General features: G+C 46.3%; 1 protein-coding gene across 1 annotated transcript in view; it reads left to right on the top strand.

The window, feature by feature from the left end:
* Positions 1 to 7,760: 7,760 nt before the first annotated feature.
* Positions 7,761 to 22,506, top strand: part of TMEM266 (transmembrane protein 266) — a 108,624-nt gene continuing 93,878 nt past the window's right edge. Inside the window, exon 1 of the mRNA XM_068275849.1 lies at positions 7,761 to 7,781. The gene's annotated coding sequence lies outside the window, so the exon portion shown is untranslated. The remainder of the gene's footprint in view (positions 7,782 to 22,506) is intronic.

The raw sequence follows: 22,506 nt of genomic DNA, 5'->3' as shown, positions 1-22,506 counted from the left end.
TGGAATGGGACATTCACATAATTGATGTGCAGCAGACACATCTGCAGAAACAGAAGGCGCTAGTCGGCACCACTGTAATGTAAAAATAGCCCTCCTATAGCAGCTGCTACTCTCTTGTCTTTTATGTATTTGAGCTATAAATAAAGAGCTATTTTTACATTAAATCAGTGCCAACTATCTCCTTCCCTTTCAAGATTACGGTCTTAGGATGCAAAGACCAATAGTCGAGACACGTTGCTCATATTAAGTGAATGCAGTTCTTCCTTTTTGTGCACATCCCCAGGAACTGCATGATTCTATCATGTTAATATGGACCAAAATTATCTAGAGAATTCCAACACCTTGTTGAATCTAGTCTTGCTGGGTCTCGTTCTTGAAGAAGCGGGGTGACGCCCACGGAACTGGTGGACTGACCCTGACAATCTGAAATGCCACACTCTCCCTTTGGTCTTTCCTTGTTTGCCTAACCTGGGTGACCTATTTGTATACACTTCTATTGCCTTTTCACCAGCCACCACTAGCATCTTTAGAGTTACAGTGGAGGAAATAATTATTTGACCCCTCACTGATTTTGTAAGTTTGTCCAATGACAAAGAAATGAAAAGTCTCAGAACAGTATCATTTCAATGGTAGGTTTATTTTAACATTGGCAGATAGCACATCAAAAGGAAAATCGAAAAAATAACCTTAAATAAAAGATAGCAACTGATTTGCATTTCATTGAGTGAAATAAGTTTTTGAACCCCTACCAACCATTAAAGGGACACTTAAGTCAAACAAAAAAATGAGTTTGACTCACCTGGGGCTTCCAATAGTCCGCTGCAGCTGTCCGGTGCCCTCGCCATCTCCCTCCGATCCTCCTGGCCCCGCCGGCAGCCACTTCCTGTTTCAGTGACAGGAGCTGACAGGCTGGGGACGCGAGTGATTCTTCGCATTCCTGGCCACAATAGTGCCATCTATGCTGCTATAGCATATATCATATACCATATAGCAGCATAGAGGGTGCTAATGTGTCTGGTAACGCGAAGAATCACTCGCGTCCCCAGCCTGTCAGCTCCTGTCACCGAAACAGGAAGTGGCTGCTGGTGGGGCCAGGAGGATCAGAGGGAGATGGCGAGCGCACCGGACAGCTGCAGGGGGCTATTGGAAGCCCTAGGTGAGTAAAACTCATTTTTTTTGTTTGACTTAAGTGTCCCTTTAAGAGTTCTGGCTCCCACAGAGTGGTTAGACACTTCTACTCAATTAGTCACCCTCATTAAGGACACCTGTCTTAACTAGTCACCTGTATAAAAGACACCTGTCCACAGAATCAATCAATCAAGCAGACTCCAAACTCTCCAACATGGGAAAGACCAAAGAGCTGTCCAAGGATGTCAGAGACAAAATTGTAGACCTGCACAAGGCTGGAATGGGCTACAAAACCATTAGCAAGAAGCTGGGAGAGAAGGTGACAACTGTTGGTGCGATTGTTCGAAAATGGAAGGAGCACAAAATGACCATCAATCAACCTCGCTCTGGGGCTCCACGCAAGATCTCACCTCGTGGGGTGTCAATGGTTCTGAGAAAGGTGAAAAAGCATCCTAGAACTACACGGGAGGAGTTAGTGAATGACCTCAAATTAGCAGGGACCACAGTCACCAAGAAAACCATTGGAAACACATTACACCGCAATGGATTAAAATCCTGCAGGGCTCGCAAGGTCCCCCTGCTCAAGAAGGCACATGTGCAGGCCCGTCTGAAGTTTGCCAATGAACACCTGAATGATTCTGTGAGTGACTGGGAGAAGGTGCTGTGGTCTGATGAGACCAAAATAGAGCTCTTTGGCATTAACTCAACTCGCTGTGTTTGGAGGAAGAAAAATGCTGCCTATGACCCCCAAAACACCGTCCCCACCGTCAAGCATGGGGGTGGAAACATTTTGCTTTGGTGGTGTTTTTCTGCTAAGGGCACAGGACAACTTAATCGCATTAACGGGAAAATGGACGGAGCCATGTATCGTGAAATCCTGAACGACAACCTCCTTCCCTCTGCCAGGAAACTGAAAATGGGTCGTGGATGGGTGTTCCAGCACGACAATGACCCAAAACATACAGCAAAGGCAACAAAAGAGTGGCTCAAGAAGAAGCACATTAAGGTCATGGAGTGGCCTAGTCAGTCTCCGGACCTTAATCCAATAGAAAACCTGTGGAGGGAGCTCAAGCTCAGAGTTGCACAGAGACAGCCTCGAAACCTTAGGGATTTAGAGATGATCTGCAAAGAGGAGTGGACCAACATTCCTCCTAAAATGTGTGCAAACTTGGTCATCAATTACAAGAAACGTTTGACCTCTGTGCTTGCAAACAAGGGTTTTCCCACTAAGTATTAAGTCTTTTATTGTTAGAGGGTTCAAAAACTTATTTCACTCAATGAAATGCAAATCAGTTGCTATCTTTTATTTGAGGTTATTTTTTCGATGTTATTTTTTCCTTTTGATGTGCTATCTGCCACTGTTAAAATAAACCTACCATTGAAATGATACTGTTCTGAGACTTTTCATTTCTTTGTCATTGGACAAACTTACAAAATCAGTGAGGGGTCAAATAATTATTTCCTCCACTGTATATGGCCATTCTAATGTGTTTATTTGAAATATTATGCACTTTGTTTGTCTTCACACAATTGCACTTTTTTTGAACCTGGGTTCAAAGCACACACTGTATCAATATAAACACAGTGTTGTGTATACTAATAGGCATCACCAGGAAACATATTGATTGATTACCTATATTCTATATATTGATTTATTTTATGTATTTATTTATTTAAGTATTTATATCGTGCCGACATATTACGCAGCACTGTACACAGAGTACATTGTCTTGTCACTACCTGTCCCACAGAGGGGCTCACAATCTAGTCCCCGTTATAGTCATATGTTTGTATCGTGTAGTGTATGTATCATATTTCAGGGGAAGCAAATTAACTTATCTGTATGTTTTTGGGATGTGGGAGGAAACCGGAGTGCCCGGAGAAAACCCACGCAGACACGGGGAGAACATACAAACTCCTTGCAAATGATGACCTGGCTAGGATTTTAACCGGGGACCCAGCGCTGCAAGGCGAGAGCACTAACCACTACGCCACTGTGCTGCCCACCCTTGGAGAGTGTATCTGGTTTTAATTGGTTATATTTGATGTGTGTTTAATATCTGTTATTGAAGGTACAATCAATTAAGTGATATATTTTAGATTATATCCTGGAGTGGTGCTGAATATATATATATCCTTTTCCTTTTTGCTATTTCCTTGTTGAATCTAGGCCATGAATTGAGACAGTTCTGCAGGCAAAAAGGGGTTCAACCTGCTACTAACAAGATGTACCTAATAAAGTGAGTGTGCATATATTGTGTTATATTGTGGAGAAGTGAGGGGGAGTGATTCTTACTTAAGTACCCCATGTTGGTTTCCGCATTGCAGAATACATTTTGTCTGGATGTAATTTGTGTACTTCAACACAGATATGTGCCAGCTGGAAGTCATATGTTCATAATGTTCTATTCAGTCCTATAATCTGGGCTGCTTATGCAACTGGAAGCATTTGGAGAAACCTCTTTTGTGTCTACAACACATGGTAACATTTGCAACTATTGCTTTATCAGACTACAGCTCTGTAATTGGAAGACATTCCTGAGGAGTATTGTATTACTGGAACTGTTTATTAGTTGATAAATGTAAATATTTTCTCAGCTGTGTTAATTACCTTTAAATGTATGCCTTTACTCTCTTGGTTGATGATGTCACTTTTTTAAGTGGAGTTTGTTTCTAAATCAAATATTTGGGTCATTTTCTAGACACAGGCCTTGAAGTGCCCCAGAGGTGAAAGTTCACTCCAGTGCTAAGCCCGCTATCTTTTCACACTATCCCCCATGGGAGTCTAGAACTCAGCAGGCTGGGTCTCCTGCCATTCAACCAGTTACGCTACCTTTACTCTGTGATTAAACAGCAGCAGGAAGTGGGATGTAACGTGGGTGCGGGAAGAGGTCCCACCTCTCACAGTAGGAATGAGATGGCTGTAAGGAGGAGGAGGTGAGCGGAGGGAAGGAAGGGAAGGAAAGAGATTCTGACCTCCGCTGCTCTCCTCATCACCCACCAGGACTGTTATCCCAGCCCACTACCACCACCAGAGACACTTAATAGCCTGCCTTACTGATACCCTAATGATGCTTTTTGGATCTGCATACCAGGTTTAGACCTGTAAATAAGGTGCTCAAACACTAAGCATTAGAATGTAAGGAAAATGCTGTTCTATACTTCTGTCCCATTATCTAGGTTTCTTGGTCTGATATCCTCTTAGATGCACATTTTACAGGTGCACAGATAAGGTTGATATTTTCAAGTATTCCTATAATCATCCAAAGAACAGTTTATTCATTTAACCAGATAACAGGTGTGTGTCCTACATTTACCCTGTCTTCTCTTGTGGACATGCATACAGAAATCTGCATTTAGAAGCTATCTTTTTTTACTGCAGAAAAACAAAAATATTTTTGTGAGGAAACGCGGAAAAGCCGCCGCGTGTGCCAAGAGCTAGGCGGCTGACTCCGCGTCCTACGTGGCGGTTTGCACGCGTCTGGTTGTGCGGTGGAACGCGGAAAAGCCGCCGCATGTCCTGACAGCAAAGCGGCTGTATGCATGCAGCAGCATGTGCTTGGTGTGGCTGGGTCTGTTAGCGCACCTAGGCAGATGGAGAGCTATGCTCGCGCGGGCATGAATTCAGGACCTTTATACCTGCAGAGGAAGTGTCAGCTGATCAGGAAGGTCAGCTGATTCCTGCAGGACTCATGATTGGCTGAATGGTTCGGGCGGGGCAGCAGAGTCCAGCAACTATATATTCTGCTGCTTATTCAGTTGCTGGTTGTCTGGCGTGCGATCACATACGTGGGAGCACCCAGATCCGTAGTCAGATCCGCAAGTGTGCCGGGACCAGCTGGAGCTGTAATCCTACACTTAGCTAGATTTTGTTGATAGCTTAAAGTACTAGTTTGATTGTGATTATCTGTTATGACTTCCTGCTTGCCTCACTATCCTCCTGAACTCTGATCTTGCACCTCGATATTTCTGATACTCTGTTGCCGAACCCCGGCTCGTCCCTAGACTCTGTTTCTGCCTCCTGATTTTGTACCTTGATATTTCTGATACCCTGTTGCCGAACCCTGCCTGTACCTAGACTCCGCCTCTGCTTTATGATCTTGTACTTTGTCTGTCCGTGTGTGTACGACCTGGCTTGTCCGACCTCGAGAACCGACCTCACTCTTGGAGGCGGTTCCCCGTCCTGTCAGTGACATCTCCTCCTGAGTGTCACTTTCAGACAATCCTTCCTACTGTCAGTCTGACTCCTCCCGTCTTGGAGAGCTCAGGTCTGCGGAAGGAATCTGTGCAGTATTCCTTGCTGCACTGAGGCCTAGTCCTCTAAGTGTTACTGTTGCACCAAACACTACACTCTACTCAGGTGAACAGAGGTTAGCTAGTATATCGGATTATCGGTGATACTGCAGATCACTTATAATCTGGTATACATCTGTATTCCCAGTGATACTGCAGATCACCGGTAATCAGGTCCTCTCTGTGCTTCACCGATCGTTACAATTTTATACTTAAAATAACACGATCTGGTCCCTCTGACATCTCTACTGTTAAATTCCCAATAAGTGCCTCCTGTGGATAAGTGTTACATTTTCATCACTATGAAATCTGAGAACTGTAAATAGTGTGATGATCTCAATAATCGGTTACAAATCATTTAATACGGTAACCATTTTTATGGCCTTACCATAAATGATCAAGTAAGCTGAGTTTCATCTGAGACTAATTAAGTAACACAATGTTTCCAATCTAAAAAACAAACGCATAAAACTCCAGACCATAACACAACTGGAAAGCGATTGTATAATGTGAAGATGAATGAGATGAAACACATTTCTGTTAGCAGACTCTCATCATTTCTAAGCTGAAGTTCACCACTAAATGAGCACTTACCAGAAATAGATGAAGAAAGTGACCATGTTGCGAAATGTGGAGGCTCATAAAGCTTTTCCACTTCAGTGATCATGTGGTCGTTACTATGGGAAAGATGTGATCTCGTTAATTAAATGTGGCTATTATTTTATTATATAAATGTGATAATCAGTTTCATTAAAATAGAAAAGCAGGAAAGTAGGTTATTGTCGCAATGTTACTATTTTTGTGCTCAACATTAACATGTATGTGCATATTCTGGAAAGTTCCCTTGTAAATGGATATGACAGTGTTTCTCAAACTTGTCCTTGTGACTCCTCAACAGTGCATGTTTTGCAGGCAACCTCCCCTATGCACAGGTGGGGTAATTAGTCTGTCAACTAAATGCCTCTTTCAGTCATCCATCTGAATGAGCCCTGGAGCAGACTCAGAAAAAAACAGGTTTTTTTCCGCAATCACAGTGTAACGAGTGTGTTGTGAAATAGCTGTGTGCAGCATCATAACGCATTGCATACAGTGCATTACCGCAAAACACACAGTTAACAGTAATAGTGAAGCATACTTTTCATTGACTGTAAGCTTTGACTGTATCCAGCGGAATGTGCGGTGCCGCTTTCCCAATCAATTGCGATCCTGATGCTAAACACGCTAACGCAACACAACAGCCACTGTGAATGCCTTACAGGGACACTTAAGTCAAACAAAAAAAATGAGTTTTACTCACCTAGGGCTTCCAATAGCACCCTGCAGCTGTCCGGTGCCCTCGCCGTCTCCCTCCGATCCTCCTGGCCCCGCCGGCAGTCACTTCCTGTTTCGGTGACAGGAGCTGACAGGCTGGGGACGCGAGTGATTCTTCGAGTTCCCAGACACATTAGCACCCTCTATGCTGCTATATGGTATATGATATATGCTATAGCAGCATAGATGGTGCTATTGTGGCCAGGAACGCGAAGAATCACTCACGTCCCCAGCCTGTCAGCTCCTGTCACCGAAACAGGAAGTGGCGGCCGGCGGGGCCAGGAGGATCGGAGGGAGACGGCAAGGGCACCGGACAGCTGCAGGGGGCTATTGGAAGCCCAAGGTGAGTAAAACTCATTTTTTTTTTTATTTGACTTAAGTGTCCCTTTAAAGGGAACCTGAACTGAGTAAAATTATTTAAAATAAACACATGATGTAGCTGCAAATGAATATTACATACTTACCTCGCATCAGTTCCTCTCAGAAGCTCACTATTTTCTTCTTACAGTGATCCCTTCCAGTTCTGACAAGATTTTGTCAGAACTGAAATATACCAATTGCTGTCAGTTATATAACAGCTGCTGTCAGTTACAACTGAATGTGCAAGGTAATGTCCATGTTTCCCTATGGCTCAAGTGGGCGATATAACAGTTTAACAGTGTGCTGACCAGGACGCTGTTAGGGGGTAATGGCCATTTTCAAAATGGAGGACGGAGAATTCCATCGATCACAGTGGACAAACAGGACGCAGGAGAGGAGAAAGACATTGGTGAGCAGACTACTATGTTTATATTGACTTTTTATTTTCAGTTCAGGTTCTCTTTAAGCTCCCATTACTGTAACTTTTAACTGTCCTCTCAATTTAATAGCGTCACTGTAATTTATGTTTTGGATTTTTTCAGTGCCAGGGCTCAATTATTTTCAAGAACAGTTCTTGCGCTTAAGTTTATCAGCTCAAGGGAAGGCTCGTTATCTCGGCATTCCAGAGTGGAATATACTGTGCTGTATGTTTCCCAAGATTGCTGCATTCTAAGAAAGTCTGTCAAGTGGTAAGCTATTTTTAGTTAAATCAGAAACTTTATGTATTATTTATCCTGATTTATACATCTTCATTGCCATTAGCATCCTCTGTTGTAATTTCAAAATACTCTTCGGCAATCTTTCTATCTTTGTGTACAGGGGTATAAATAGACCTAATAGGGCCCCCTTGGTCCCCGAACCCCACATAACCAGGAGCCAAGGAATGGCAGCAGAGAGTGTACTGCTGTGAGGGCTCAAACGCACTAGCAGCCTTTTCTAAGCGCTAGTGATTTGTAAAGCTCTTGCTAATGCAATGCTATGGGGGATTTTTATAAAATCACATTGCTCAAGTGGGATCACACCCATAGCATTACATTAGCAAGAGCTTTTCAAATCACAAAGCGTTTAGAGAAGCGCTCCTAGTCGCTTCCAGGCCTTAAGCAGCATCTGGAAGCAAGAAAAAAATTACACATGAACCTGCTCACGGTTTTTGTGAGCAAACAGGGAGGTTTTTTCACTAACTGCCAGCACTTGCAGTTGGGGAGAAGGAAGGAGGAGAGGCCCCCAAGGCCTCTGGGCTCCCTGCGATGTCAGGAGTCGCAGGGGTGATTGCTACACCTATGTTTGTGTCACTTTTTACTTTGCAATGAGAAATCTGTAACAAGCCATGTGACTTGCAGCAACTACATGAGATTAGGCACTAGGGATGGTCAATGAGATGCAAATTGTTCTGAGTTGATGCAGGATAATGCAAGCCAAGATGTCCATTTTCAAGATGCATACCTTTCCATACAACATGTGCATAATCTTGCATCAAGTCAGAACATTTTGCATCTTATATAGACCATTCCTATTAGGCACCTTAGCTAGCAGTTCAGTGTAAGTCAGGCAGCAGCTTGTACGTAATAGAATCTAATGGGAATCTAATAATAATGTATCAAATGTGCAGGTTCAAGAACATTTGGGAAATAGTGATCACAACATGATAACGTTTGATCTGGTGACTGATAGGCCACGGGGCAGCGGGACCACTAAAACTATGAATTTTAGAAAAGCAAAGTTCAATCAAATTAGGCAGGCACTAAGTTTGGTGAACTGGGATAATGTACTACAAGGGAAGGACACTGAAGGGAAATGGCAAGCTTTTAAACGTATTCTCAATCAATATTGTAGTATGTATATCCCATATAGAAACAAAATGTCTAGGAATAAAAAAAGGCCTCTATGGATGAATAGAAAGGTTAGGGATAAAATGAAGAGGAAAAAGAATGCCTATAAGGTCCTAAAACAGGAGGGGACTGAGGCTGCACTAAGCAATTATAAGGAGTGCAATAAAAATTGTAAAAAAGAAATTAGGCTGGCAAAGATCGAAGCTGAAAATCAAATCGCTAGGGATATCAAATCTAACCCAAAAAAGTTTTACAAGTACATAAACTCTAAAAAAAGAAAGGTTGACTGTATAGGAATCCTAAAGGATGAGGGTGGGAACTCAATGGTGGACGACCAAGGTAAGGCAGAGTTATTAAATGCTTTCTTTGCTTCTGTCTTCACAAAGGAAACAGCACTGTTGCAAATTACAGAGGCAGAAGAGTCTCAATCTTCTAACTGTAATATTAAATACTTAACGCAGGAAGAAGTAAAGGCAAGACTAAATAAATTAAAAATAGACAAGGCACCTGGCCCGGATGGCATGCATCCTCGGGTCCTAAGAGAATTAAGTTCAGTTATAGCTAAGCCCCTTTATCTTATCTTTTGTGACTCTCTTGCAACTAGCAGAGTCCCAGTGGATTGGCGTACAGCCCACGTTTTCCCATTATTTAAGAAGGGCAAAAAATCTGATCCAGGAAATTATAGACCTGTAAGCTTAACATCAGTTGTATGCAAACTATTTGAGGGGTTACTAAGAGATACTATACATGCAGGGCCGGTCCTGGACTTTCTGCTGCCTGAGGCAAAGATCGTAAAGGCGCCCCCGCCCCAATATTTCTACATAACATTACATCCCCCACACAACCGACCGTGTCCGTGAAGGAAAGCCTGAGTGACGCAGCAAAGTGAGTGACTGACTCACCAGGGATTGGGTCTCCCTCCGGGTCTGGCGGCGGCGAAGGGCGGGCATCCAGCATGCATCCTGCACTGGCAGGGGACAGACGGCTGCGGTCTGCGGCGGGCATGCTCCATCTCGGATCTGAGGGATCTCGCGCTGGGCCAGTGAGCGGCGGCCGGCGGCAGCCAGCCAGCCTCATCATCATCATCATCGTCACGGTCACGTCGGCGGCGCTCGCTGCTCAGTGACTGACCATGACAATCAGCCGCAGCCAGGGCAGCAGAGCGGGCGGCAGCCGCCGCCATCAAATCAGCAGGCTTAGGCACTAGGCAGCGTCACCAGCGTGCAGCCTTGGAGGAGACAGGAGAGGCTTCAGAGCTCGGAGTCGTCGGACTCGGAGGCCGGCGGCAACAGTGCAGTTTCTAGGCTAAAATGCACCCAGGGCGAGGGTGTAAAAATTGCGCCCGCCCCCCTGGTATAGGTAGCCAGCTATAGGTCCCCCCCGAGTATAGGTGGCCAGGCATGGGTGAGCCAGTAAAGTTGCCCCCAGTATAGGTTAGCCAGGTAGTTGCCTCCAGTATAGGTAGCCAGTATAGTTGCCCCCAGTATATGTTAGATAGGCAGGCACCCCCCCGCCCCGGTATAAGTTAGATAAGTAGGTGCCCCCAGTACAGGTTAGCTAGGTAGGTGCCTCCAATATAGGTAGCCAGTATAGTTGCCCCCAGCATAGGTTAGATAGGTAGGTACCCCCAGTATAGGTTAGTTAGGTAGGTGCCCCCAGTATAGGTAGCCAGTATAGTTGCCACCTGTATAGGCTAGGTAGGTAGGTAGGTGCCCCCAATACAGGTTAGATAAGTGCCCCCAGTATAGGTTAGATAGGTAGCTTCCCCCCAGTATAGGTTAGATTAGGTCGCTGCCCTTCAGTATAGGTTAGATTAGGTAGGTGCCCCCAGTACAGGTTAGATTAGGTAGGTGCCCCCAGTATAGATTAGATAGGTAGCTGCCCCCCAGTATAGGTTAGATAGGTAGCTGCCCCCCAGTACAGGTTAGATTAGGTAGGTGCCCCCCAGTATAGGATAGATAGGTAGCTGCCCCCCAGTATAGGTTAGATAGGTAGCTGCCCCCCAGTATAGGTTAGATAGGTAGCTGCCCCCCAGTACAGGTTAGATTAGGTAGGTGCCCCCCAGTATAGGATAGATAGGTAGCTGCCCCCAGTACAGGTTAGATTAGGTAGGTGCCCCCCAGTATAGGATAGATAGGTAGCTGCCCCCAGTATAGGTTAGATAGGTAGCTGCCCCCCAGTATAGGTTAGATAGGTAGCTGCCCCCCAGTACAGGTTAGATTAGGTAGGTGCCCCCCAGTATAGGATAGATAGGTAGCTGCCCCCAGTACAGGTTAGATTAGGTAGGTGCCCCCCAGTATAGGATAGATAGGTAGCTGCCCCCCAGCATAGGTTAGATAGGTAGCTGCCCCCCAGTGTAGGTTAGATAGGTAGCTGCCCCCCAGTATAGGTTAGATAGGTAGCTGCCCCCCAGTATAGGATAGATAGGTAGCTGCCCCCCAGCATAGGTTAGATAGGTAGCTGCCCCCCAGTATAGGTTAGATAGGTAGCTGCCCCCCAGTATAGGTTAGATAGGTAGCTGCCCCCCAGTATAGGTTAGATAGGTAGCTGCCCCCCAGTATAGGTTAGATAGGTAGCTGCCCCCCAGTATAGGATAGATAGGTAGCTGGCCCCCAGTATAGGTTAGATTAGGTAGGTGCCCCCCAGTATAGGATAGATAGGTAGCTGCCCCCAGTACAGGTTAGATTAGGTAGGTGCCCCCCAGTATAGGATAGATAGGTAGCTGCCCCCAGTACAGGTTAGATTAGGTAGGTGCCCCCCAGTATAGGATAGTTAGGTAGCTTCCCCCAGTATAGGTTAGATTAGGTAGGTGCCCCCAGTATAGGATAGATAGGTAGCTTGCCCAGTATAGGTTAAGTAGGTAGGTGCTCCCTCATAATGGCGGAGGGGGGAGCCAGAGCCGCGGTGAGGGCAGCCCGACCTCTCCCTCCCTCTTCCCGGGCCGCTCTCCATGCTCCCCCCTCGGACTCGGCCTCGTTCAGACTATACGCGCTGCCGTCCACATTTTGGCAGCGCGTATAGTGTGCGACACGCAAGAACGGTAGAAGGGCATAGACAGCCCTTCTACCGTTCCCATCATATGCGCTGCGTGGCAGCGCGATTGCGCTATCGCGTGCTGCACGCATTTTTGGGAATCGCAGCGCAGATCCCATTTATTGTAATGAATGGGATCTGCAGCGCAGCGCATAGGAGCGCAGATGGCGTGCGATCGGACGCGTTGCGTTCCAATCGCACAGCCATCTGCGCTAATGATGTGAACGAGGGGCAGCAGAGTTAGCGCGCAGGGAAGCGCTGCTGTACACAGCTGTTACTCACCTCCCTGGATCCGATCGCCGCTCCCGCCCTGCTGGTCTCCTCTCTGCAATGTAGCCGCTGCTGATACACACGCTGCTTCCTGTTTACACAGGAAGCAGCCGCGTGTGTATCAGCCGGCTAGGCAGAGAGGAGACCAGCAGGGCGGGAGCGGCGATCGGATCCAGGGAGGTGAGTAACAGCTGTGTACAGCAGCGCTTCCCTGCGCGCTAACTCTGCTGCCTACAGTCCGAGGGGGGAGCATGGAGAGCGGCCCGGGGAGAGGGAGGGAGAGGTTGGGCTGCCCTCACCGCGGCTCTGGCTCCCCCCCCCCCCCCCCCCCGCTATCACAGCCACGTCATCTGGTGCCGCCCCTCCACTTCCTGCCGCCTGAGGAACCCGCCTCACCCCGCCTCATGGGCGGGCCAGCCCTGTATACATGACTTCATAGTAGAAAATAATCTTATTTCTCAGCATCAACATGGGTTTACTAAAGACAGGTCCTGTTTGACTAACATGCTCAGCTTTTATGAGGTAGTGAATGCTAATATGGATATTGGGAATGCTGTAGATGTGATATACTTGGACTTTGCAAAGGCCTTCGACACTGTTCCCCACAGAAGTCTGGTGCAAAAGTTGAGGATGCAAGGACTGGGGAAGAGTTTGTGTGCATGGATAGGGAACTGGCTAATGGACAGAAAACAAAGAGTTGTGGTCAATGGATCGTACTCAAAATGGGAGACTGTTAGCAGTGGGGTCCCACAGGGGTCTGTACTGGGTCCAGTGCTCTTCAATTTATTTATTAATGACCTAGTAGATGCAGTAGTGAGCAATGTTGCTATTTTTGCAGATGATACAAAATTGTGCAGAATCATCAACTCTCAGGAAGATAGTGTCATATTGCAACAGGATCTGGATAGGATGGCTATATGGGCACATACATGGCAGATGAAATTCAATGTTGACAAATGTAAAGTCATGCATTTTGGTCGTACCAATGGTCTAGCACCATACAAAATAAATGGGATACAGTTGGGAACATCAAACTTGGAGAAGGACTTAGGAGTACTCATCGACAACAAGTTAAATAATCGTACTCAATGCCAAGCCGCTGCAGCTAAAGCGAACAAAATTTTGGGATGCATTAAAAGGGAAATAAAAACTCGAGATGCTAGCATAATATTGCCCCTGTTTAACTCTCTAGTAAGGCCACATCTGGAATATGGAATTCAGTTCTGGGCACCACATTACAAAAAAGATATTGCAGTTTTAGAGCAGGTGCAGAGACGAGCTACAAAATTGATACGTGGGATGGAAGGTCTCGCTTACCAAGAAAGGTTAGATAAACTGGGTTTATTTAGTCTAGAGAAAAGACGCCTTAGAGGAGATCTAATTAACATGTATAAATACATTAGAGGGCAATATAATAGCTTGGCGGATGAGCTTTTTGTCCCTAGGCCTTCTCAAAGGACTAGAGGACATGAGCTGCGCATGGAGGAAAAACGTTTTAGCCATTTATTTAGGAAAGGGTTCTTTACAGTAAGAGTGGTTAAGATGTGGAATGCATTGCCACAGGAAGTCGTTATGGCAAACTCTATACCTACATTTAAAGGGGGCTTAGATGCTTTCCTTGCATTGAAAGACATCCATGGCTACAATTACTAGGTAATGCCTAATGATGTTGATCCAGGGATTTTATCTGATTGCCATCTGGAGTCGGGAAGGAATTTTTCCCATTTGGGGCTAATTGGACCATGCCTTGTGGGGTTTTTTTCGCCTTTCTCTGGATCAACAGGGGTATGTGGGGGACGGGCTGGAGTTGTACTTTGTACTGGTTGAACTCGATGGACGTATGTCTTTTTTCAGCCAAAATAACTATATAACTATGTTGCTAGAGCACAATATATATACGGTAAGTAAAACGCCATCTTACAAAAACTGTACCATTGTGAGCCACAAACTGAGCTTTATAAACTGATTTACTAACCTTTTTATTTAAATAATTAACATGAACTTATGTATTTAAAAAGAACACTAATCATCACCACACATCACCTTCTTAAGTTTACTGCCAATGCCAGTAATTATTTCTCAATTACTGAGCAGGTGACTAACGTTCTTATAGTCATAATCTTACAAATCAGACATTAGGCCATTTATGAATGATGCAGTGGCGTAGCAATAGAGGATGCAGTGGTTGCAACAGCACCGGGGCCCCTGGACCAGAGGGGCCCTCCTTCTGCCACTGTATTGGCTCTTCATTGGTGTTATGTCAGTAATTATCACCTCTGTACAGGGCCGTGCAGAGGGTCCTTAAGTGGGGGGTGCTCAAATTTAAAGAAGGGGCCTGGCAATGCCTTCCCCCGCAAGCCCCGCCCTCCTTGTTTCTGGCTAGGGGGGTATTAATTGTCATGCTGCTGAATGCAGATGATGGTTGCCATGTGGGTTCTGGGTGTAAGTACTGAGTGTCATGTGGGTTCTGGCTATGGTTGGGTATCGAGTGCCATGCCGATGTTGATTGCAAGTACTTAGTGCCATGTGAGTTCTGGGTGTAAGTGCTGAGTGTCATGTGGGTTCTGGCTATGGGTGGGTATTGAGTGTCATGCAGGTTGTTGATTGCAAATACTTAGTGCCATGTAAGATCTGGGTGCATGTACTCAATGTCATGTGGGTGCTAGATACAGGTACTGGATGTGACATGGGTGTGAATACTTAGCGCCATGCTTGTACTGGGTGATGGCTATGGGTGGGCTTTGGGCATCACATGGGTTTTGAATGCGGGTACTTTGGGTGCGGGTACGGGTTAAGTGGGTGCTTGGTGCAGATAGTGGGGGCCATGTGGAAGCTGTGTGCAGGTGTGAGTACTGGGTGTAATTTTAAGCCTGGGTGCAGATACTTGGTGTCATGTGAGTGTGAGTACTGGGTGCCAGCTATGAGGGGAAGGGGTGGATGCTGGGAAAAGTAGAGGTCAGTGTGGGTGCTGCAGGAAGGGGCAGGGCCATGCAGAGGATCTTCAAGGGTGTGGTGCTCAAATTTGAAATCGATAAATCGTGCTAAATTGTGTATGTAATACCCCCTCTCCAGAAAACATAAGGCAGTCTTAACACCCCCCCCCCCCCCCTCCCACACACACACCTTTATAGGAGTATCAGGCTGACTTTGAGTCTCCTTCCAACTAACTCTTTTGGCGCTATTACCCTCAAATCAGCAGTGGTAAGTGCCCACTGTTAGTGGGTTAGGGTGGGCACAGTGGAGCCCACAGTGGAGGCACAGACTCACCTTTCATTACTGGGACCTCTGTCCCTCTTGATCAGCACCCAAGCCTCTTTTCAGGCAAATAAGTGGTTACTAATATGCAGTGGTTGCTAAGCATTAGTAGATGCAAAACTGCAGTAAGTGCCAAGGTGCAGTGGGTGCCCAGATGCAGTAGATGGTAAGACGCAAAGGTTCACTTTGTGCTAAGTTGCAGTGGGTGCCGAGATGCCAAAGTAAAATCTGTGTCAAGCTGCTTTGGGTACCAAGGTTCAGTTTGTATTGGGTGTTTATTTGCAGTGGGTGCTATGCAGTATTGGGTACTGAATGAGTAGCAGAAGCTGATAAACAATAGTGGGTGCCATGTGAGTGCTAATTGGTACAGGGAGCCATGTGAGTGTTGGACATGAGTGAGTAGGGAGTGCCATGTATGGTCTGGATGTGTGCCATTGGAGAGTACTCAGTCTCGTATGGGTTCGGACAAAGGATGGGTACTGGGTGCTATTTGGGTGCTGGCCATGGACGGGTACTAGGTGCATATAATGGCTTTGGAACTTGGTGACGTGTGAGTACTGTGCCATGTGGGTGTTGATTATGGGGTATGTGGGTCTTAGGTGCAAATACTGTGTGCCAAGTGGGTACTGGGAGTGAGTAATAATTCCTTTTTTGTACATGGTGACATATGGGTGATGGGTGCTGGCTAGTGGGGTATTTGTTGTCATGTGGGTGCTAAAGGCAGATGCTGGGTGCAATGTGGTTTCTGGGTGCTGGCACAGGGTGTCATGTGGATTCTGGCTGTATGGGTGTGTATCAACCATCATGTAGGTGTTGATTGCAGGTACTCAGTCCCTTGTGAGTTCTGGGTGCAAGTACTGGATGTCATATGTGAATGCTTGGTGTGGGTGCTGGGCACCAAGTGGAGGCTTAGTGCGCGTACATCAAAAAAGGGCGTCGGGAAAAAAGGGCGCGTGGTGTAAACAATAAGCAGTATTATCGTTTATAGAAATATTGTGTAGAATTTCGTTTACAAATAGTGGTTCAAGAATTTATAAATCATTAAATAATGTGTATGAGATCGGCAATTCTTAAAACGTTAATCTTCCCTGTTTCTAAACTGAAACTTATATTTACGTTTATTAAAAACCCTCCCTGTACCTATCCCTAACCCCTAGACCCCCTGTTGGTGCCTAAACCTAAGACCCCCCTGTTGGTGCCTAAACCTAAGACCCCCCTGTTGGTGCCTAAACCTAAGACCCCCCTGTTGGTGCCTAAACCTAAGACCCCCCTGGTGGTGCCTAAACCTAAGACCCCCCTGGTGGTGCCTAAACCTAAGACCCCCCTGTTGGTGCCTAAACCTAAGACCCCCCTGTTGGTGCCTAAACCTAAGACCCCCCTGGTGGTGCCTAATCCTAAGACCCCCTTGGTGGTGCCTAAACCTAAGACCCCCTATGGATAATAATGTTTTACAAACATTAATAAATAAAAAATGTAAATAAAAAAATGTAAATAATTTTTGTGGGTGGACAATAATGTTTTAGAAATGTTTTAGAAATAGTGATTTAGTATCTTTATAAACGTTATTCGTCACGGGCTCATTTTGTAAAGTTAAATCATCACAGACATAGTTATAAAACCTTAAAAATCTCCGGGCGCCGTTTGTAAAACGTTAATAATCTCCGGCGCCTTTTTTTCCCTGTTCGGCGTCCATTAAACGATATTTATAATAGGAGTGAATGGGGCGCCCTTTTTGTCCACTTGTCTCATGCGCCCAAATCTCCTGCTTCCGCTTAGTGCAACTGTAACTACTGCAGATTAAATATGTGGGTGTTGGGTGCAGGTACTGGGTATCACATAGGTGCAAATACTTGGTGCCATGCCTGCACTGGGTGCTAGCTATGGGTGGGCATTGTGTGTCATGTGTGTTCTGAGTGCAGGTACTTTGGGTGCTAGTACTAATTATGTGAGTGCAGATAGTGGGTGCCATGTGGAGGCGGTGTGCAGGCGTGAGTAGTGAGTGCCATGTTGGGGCTGGGTGCAAGTACTGTGCCATGTAGGTGTGAGTACTAGGTGCCAGCTATAGGGTGAAGGGGTGCAGGTATTGGGTGTCATGTGGCTGTTTGATGCAAGTACTAAGTGCCATATTGAGGCCGGATGTGAGTATTGGGTGCTATAGTGGGGGTTACTGGTTGAGTGTAATGTGGGTGCTGAATATTGGTGGGATTGCTGTGGGTGCAGGGGGTGGGAGATCATTGTGGGCACTGCTATGAATGGCATAGTTGCTGCTAGGGGAGGTAGAGGTAAGTGTGGTTGATGGGGGAAGGGTAGGTCACTGTGGGTGCTGGGGGGAGAAGTAACTGTGGGTGCTGTGGAAGGTAGAGGTCAGTATGGGTGCTGGAGGAAAGGGAGGTCGCTATGGGTCCATTGGGGGAGATCACTGTGGGTCTCGGGAGGTAGAGGTCATTGTGGGTGCAGGGGGTGGGAGGTCACTATGGGTGCTGCTATGAATGGCATAGTTGCTGCTTAGGGAGGTAGAGGTCAGTGTGGGTGCTGGGGGAAGGGTAGGCCACTGTGCTGTGGAAGGAAGAGATCAGTATGGGTGCTGGAGAAAGGGGAGGTCACTGGGGGTGCTGGGAGAAGTCAGTGTGGTTACTGGAGGAGAGAGTGGATGCTGAATGTCGGGAGAGGTCACTGTGGGCGCTGGCAATGGGAGAGGTCACTGTAGGTGCTGCTTTTGGGATGGGAGGTCCCTGTGGGTGCTGCAGGAGTCAGGAGGGTAGCCACTGGAGGAGGGAAAAATCACTGTGGGTGCTGGGGGAGGGATAGGTCAGTGTGGATGCTGGGGTAGGCAGGATCACTGCTAGAGCTGGGGAGGAAGTGGTCACTGTGGGTGCTAGGTGGAGGGAGAGATCATTGTGGGTGCTGGGGGAGGGAGAGGTCACTGTGGGTGCTGGGGGAGGGAGAGGTCAGTATGGGTCCTAGGTGGAGGGAGAGGTCACTGTGTGTGCTGGGTAAGAGAGAGGTCACTGTGGGTACCAGGTGAAGGGAGATGTCACTGTGGTTACTGGGTAGGGAGAGGTCAGTATGGGTCCTAGGTGGAGGGAGAGGTCACTGTGGGTACTGGGTAAGGAGAGGTCAGTTTGGGTCCTAGGTGAAGGGAGAGGTCACTGTGGGTGCTGGGTAAGAGAGAGGTCACTGTGGGTACTAGGTGAAGGGAGATGTCACTGTGGGTACTGGGTAGGGAGAGGTCAGTATGGGTCCTAGGTGGAGGGAGTGGTCACTGGGTACTAGGTGGAGGGAGAGGTCACTATGGGTGCTGGGGGAGGTCGAGGTCAGTATGGGTCCTGGGTGGAGGGAGAGGTCAGTATGCCACACTAGGATTCCTGTCTGGGCCTCTTCACTTGAAAGTGTCCCAGGTGGGGGCGGAGCTTACCGCGGGTGGGCTGGGCTTACCGTGATCAGGGGCGGAGCTTATTTTCCACGCGAGAGGGGCTTTTTTTAAAGATTTTTAAAAGGGGGGTGCCTGGGCACCCAGAGCACCCCCCTGTGCACGTGCCTGCCTCTGTATGTGCTTTGAATAGTGGTAATCATTAATCTCCCCTGATTACATGTCTCTGACACTGTGACTGTCCATGGCAGCTGTTGGTGCTCAATATCAATTGTTCTGAATAGAGTGCTTGAGGGGGACCTGTGTTAAAATAGCACTGGGGCCCGTAGCTCCTTAGCTACACTACTGAGATTATGGATTGGTGGGGTTTTTTTTACAACAAAAAGAGGGAATCAGTACATGGCAAGGAAATGAACAGCGCTACTTAAAAACAGATAAGTGCCTACCTGCAAGAGAGTGCAAGCCCCACTTGTAGGATAAAATACACACCTAGCATACACATGACCTGTCTACCACTGAAGGATGTTGGTTTCCTGTAACAGCTTGCATGCAACTTGTTAAGTACTCATCCCTCCCACTGCGGAGAAGTCATCCTTAATGGTAGGGGACCTAACACTAACTAAATCCTAACCTATGCATATGCATAGCCTGGGTGCGGCTAACCAAGTAAAATTGAAAATTGCGCAAAAGGTGGATCAGCGCATCACCAGGCCGCCTCCGAATGGCCTCCAATCAGAGGTGCGCTGAGCCCCCCCAGAAACTGCAAACGCACCTTGAACCCAAACAGAAGCTCTGCATATACACCAAAAGCAAAGCTGTTAAGTGGGAGCAGCTGACCAAAAATGAATTAAATTAGTACATGACAAGGAAATGAACAGTGCTACTTAAAAACAGACAATTGCCTACCTGCAAGAGAGTGCAAGCCCCACTTGTGGGATAAAATACACACCTAGCTCTGCACTGCGCCTGAGTGGGCCACGTGGGCTGGAGCGGACTGCGCAAGCACAGAACTACTGCGCCTGCGCAGTCCGCTCTGGCCCACGTGGCGGTGATTGACAGCGCCGCTCTGGCAGGCAGGCGCAGTACAGAGCGCCCTGGAGGTCGCTCTGATGTCCTCGCCGGGGACCGGGACGAACCTGCGGCGAACAGCTGCAGGAAGAGCTGTGGCGAGGGACATCCTGGGAGCTTGGAGCTGGAGGAAGCCCCCAGTAAGTACCACTCATTTTACGATACTTTGCCTGATGACTCCTTTAAAGCCTGCTTGTGTCCATTGAAGTGTCAATAGAGCAGTGATCAATGAAGCAGTCAAACAGCAAGCTGAATTCAGCCCTGGCTCTCCGGAGGCGTTAACAGAAGCAAATTAGTTTTATCAGGGTGCGCAAATATTGCCAACAACAATAGACCTGAAACATTTAAATTTATTTTGTTGGCTGTTGATTGAACCAGATTGCAGATCACAATGAAATGGCTGCTGCTCAGGTTTTAAGCCTCATCTACACGGTACAATTTTCCATCAGATAGACGGATCTATTAGATAGATTTAATAAGAAATGGCATCATGTGTACAAGTCCAAATTGTTTCAGATCAATTTTGTGATAGATTTTGCTTTGATAAGTACCCAAAATCTATTGCAAAATCTAACGCAATCCAATTGGACCGGTTGGAAATTATCTAATAGATCCGTCGAATAGATCCAATCTGATGGAAAATTGTACCGTGTAGATGAGGCTTTAGATTTAAAATTTAACTCATCAAATTGAGAATAGGAAAATGAGACTGCAGGGAGGTTTTATACACTATCGCTACTACACATACAATTAATTATCTCATACGTTTATTTTAAGTTCAGACTTGCTTTAAGGATAAATATGTAGGTCACCTATTTTTGGATGCCATTGCTGTAAGCAACCACTGCTAGAACTTAAGGCTGCTTTTATACTTGTGTAGTGTGATGATCCCATGGTAGGAGAGTCAGCCTTAGGACCACCACATTGCACAAAGCCATAGTCCATATGGTCCTGTGGCATAGTGCGTCGACAGGGTCATATGCATAGGGCGGCCCCATTCAATGACGTACTCCCTGATGAACAGGAAGTAAATCACTTGGATTCCCGTTGGTCCATGGATGTTCGCCCTTCGCACCTCGCTCTGCCATTCACACTTACAACGTTGCCACAGACTTGTGTTACTACATAATCTGTGCTGTAGGAAAGGATCACGCATGGATGACTTTGCGATGGGTTTGCAGCTATTTGACTACTTCTGGTGCAATGCAAGTCATCGCATGAGTTTGAAAATCTCCATAGACTTTCATTGCCCTTGCGTTGGGGGAGTGTACTGCACGCTGACATAACACGTTGTATGTGAAAAGGTCCTAAAGGGACTCTAAAGTAACAAAAAATGCCCAGTTTAACTTACCTAGGACTTCTTGCAATAAAATAAGGATTTAGCATTCAAATCCAGGTGAAGTCCTGGACTTTTTAGGATTTCTAGATATTTGATTGGGACATGGGAGTGACAAAAAAGTTGATGGGAATGTGGCATGGACAGAGAGCATGCTGAATTAGGATGGAGTAGAAAAGGAAATAAATGAACAGGGTGGGAAAAAATAGCAAGCAAATGGAGATAGGCGTGGATGGGGGAGTGATTCTGTCTCTGCATACACCTTTTAATGTGTATTCAAAAATGTTTTTGTTTCACTTAATAAAATAAATACATGTACCGTATACACACACACACACACACACACCGCATTGCCGCAGCAGCACGACTATCAAGTCCATGCACTCAGCCATGTGCTCCCGACAACCTGTGAAGCAGAAAGGATTGTTGGAAGGGGACGTGTCCCCTGAGCCAATCCATTCCTGTTTAGTGAGAATGATTGCTGTTACAGCTAGTGATTCTCAAAAAATGCATAAAGGAAGTACCTGTAATGATCATGCATCCCCCTCCCCTCACTTCAGCAGTGATTGGTGAAAGCGATCATGTGATCCTTTGACCCCTGTGGCTGCATGATTGGCCCAAGGTGTAATGACCCTCAATGATCACTGTTAGATCATGATCATCATGATATATCATGATCATTGATAAACAAAATTGTAAATAAAATGTTTAAAATATATATATATATATATATATATATATATATATATATATATATATATATATATAATTATTATTATTATTTTTTATTTATATAGCGCCAACATATTCCGCAGCGCTTTACAAAGCACAATAAGATGACAAGGGGAACATAGATACAACTAACAAATGTACAGCAGTTCCAAACAGCACAAATGTTGTTACAAGAACAGTGAACATTAGGAGGATGACCCTGCCCTTGCGGGCTTACAATCTAATGGGTTGTGGGGGACACACTAGGTAAGGGGGTGGAGAATGAATGAGGCAGTGATTCTTTGCCTCTGATTACATTGCGACAGAGAAGTAAATAAGGGCTATAGAATGTTATAAGCTTGTCTGAAAAGGTGTGTTTTAAGAGTGCGTTTGAAGATGTCCAGATTTGGAGCATGACGTACAGGCTGTGGAAGAGAGTTCCAGATAAGGGATGATGCTCGTGTAAAGTCCTGGATGCGAGCATGAGAGGAGGTGATCAGCTTACAGGCCAGGAGAATTTCTTGGGAGGAGCGGAGGTTGCG

Source organism: Hyperolius riggenbachi, chromosome 3, assembly GCF_040937935.1.
Source record: "Hyperolius riggenbachi isolate aHypRig1 chromosome 3, aHypRig1.pri, whole genome shotgun sequence".
Lineage (NCBI taxonomy): Eukaryota > Metazoa > Chordata > Amphibia > Anura > Hyperoliidae > Hyperolius > Hyperolius riggenbachi.
Note: the sequence above shows the minus strand (reverse complement) of the source record. Positions and strands in the feature narration are given on the sequence as shown.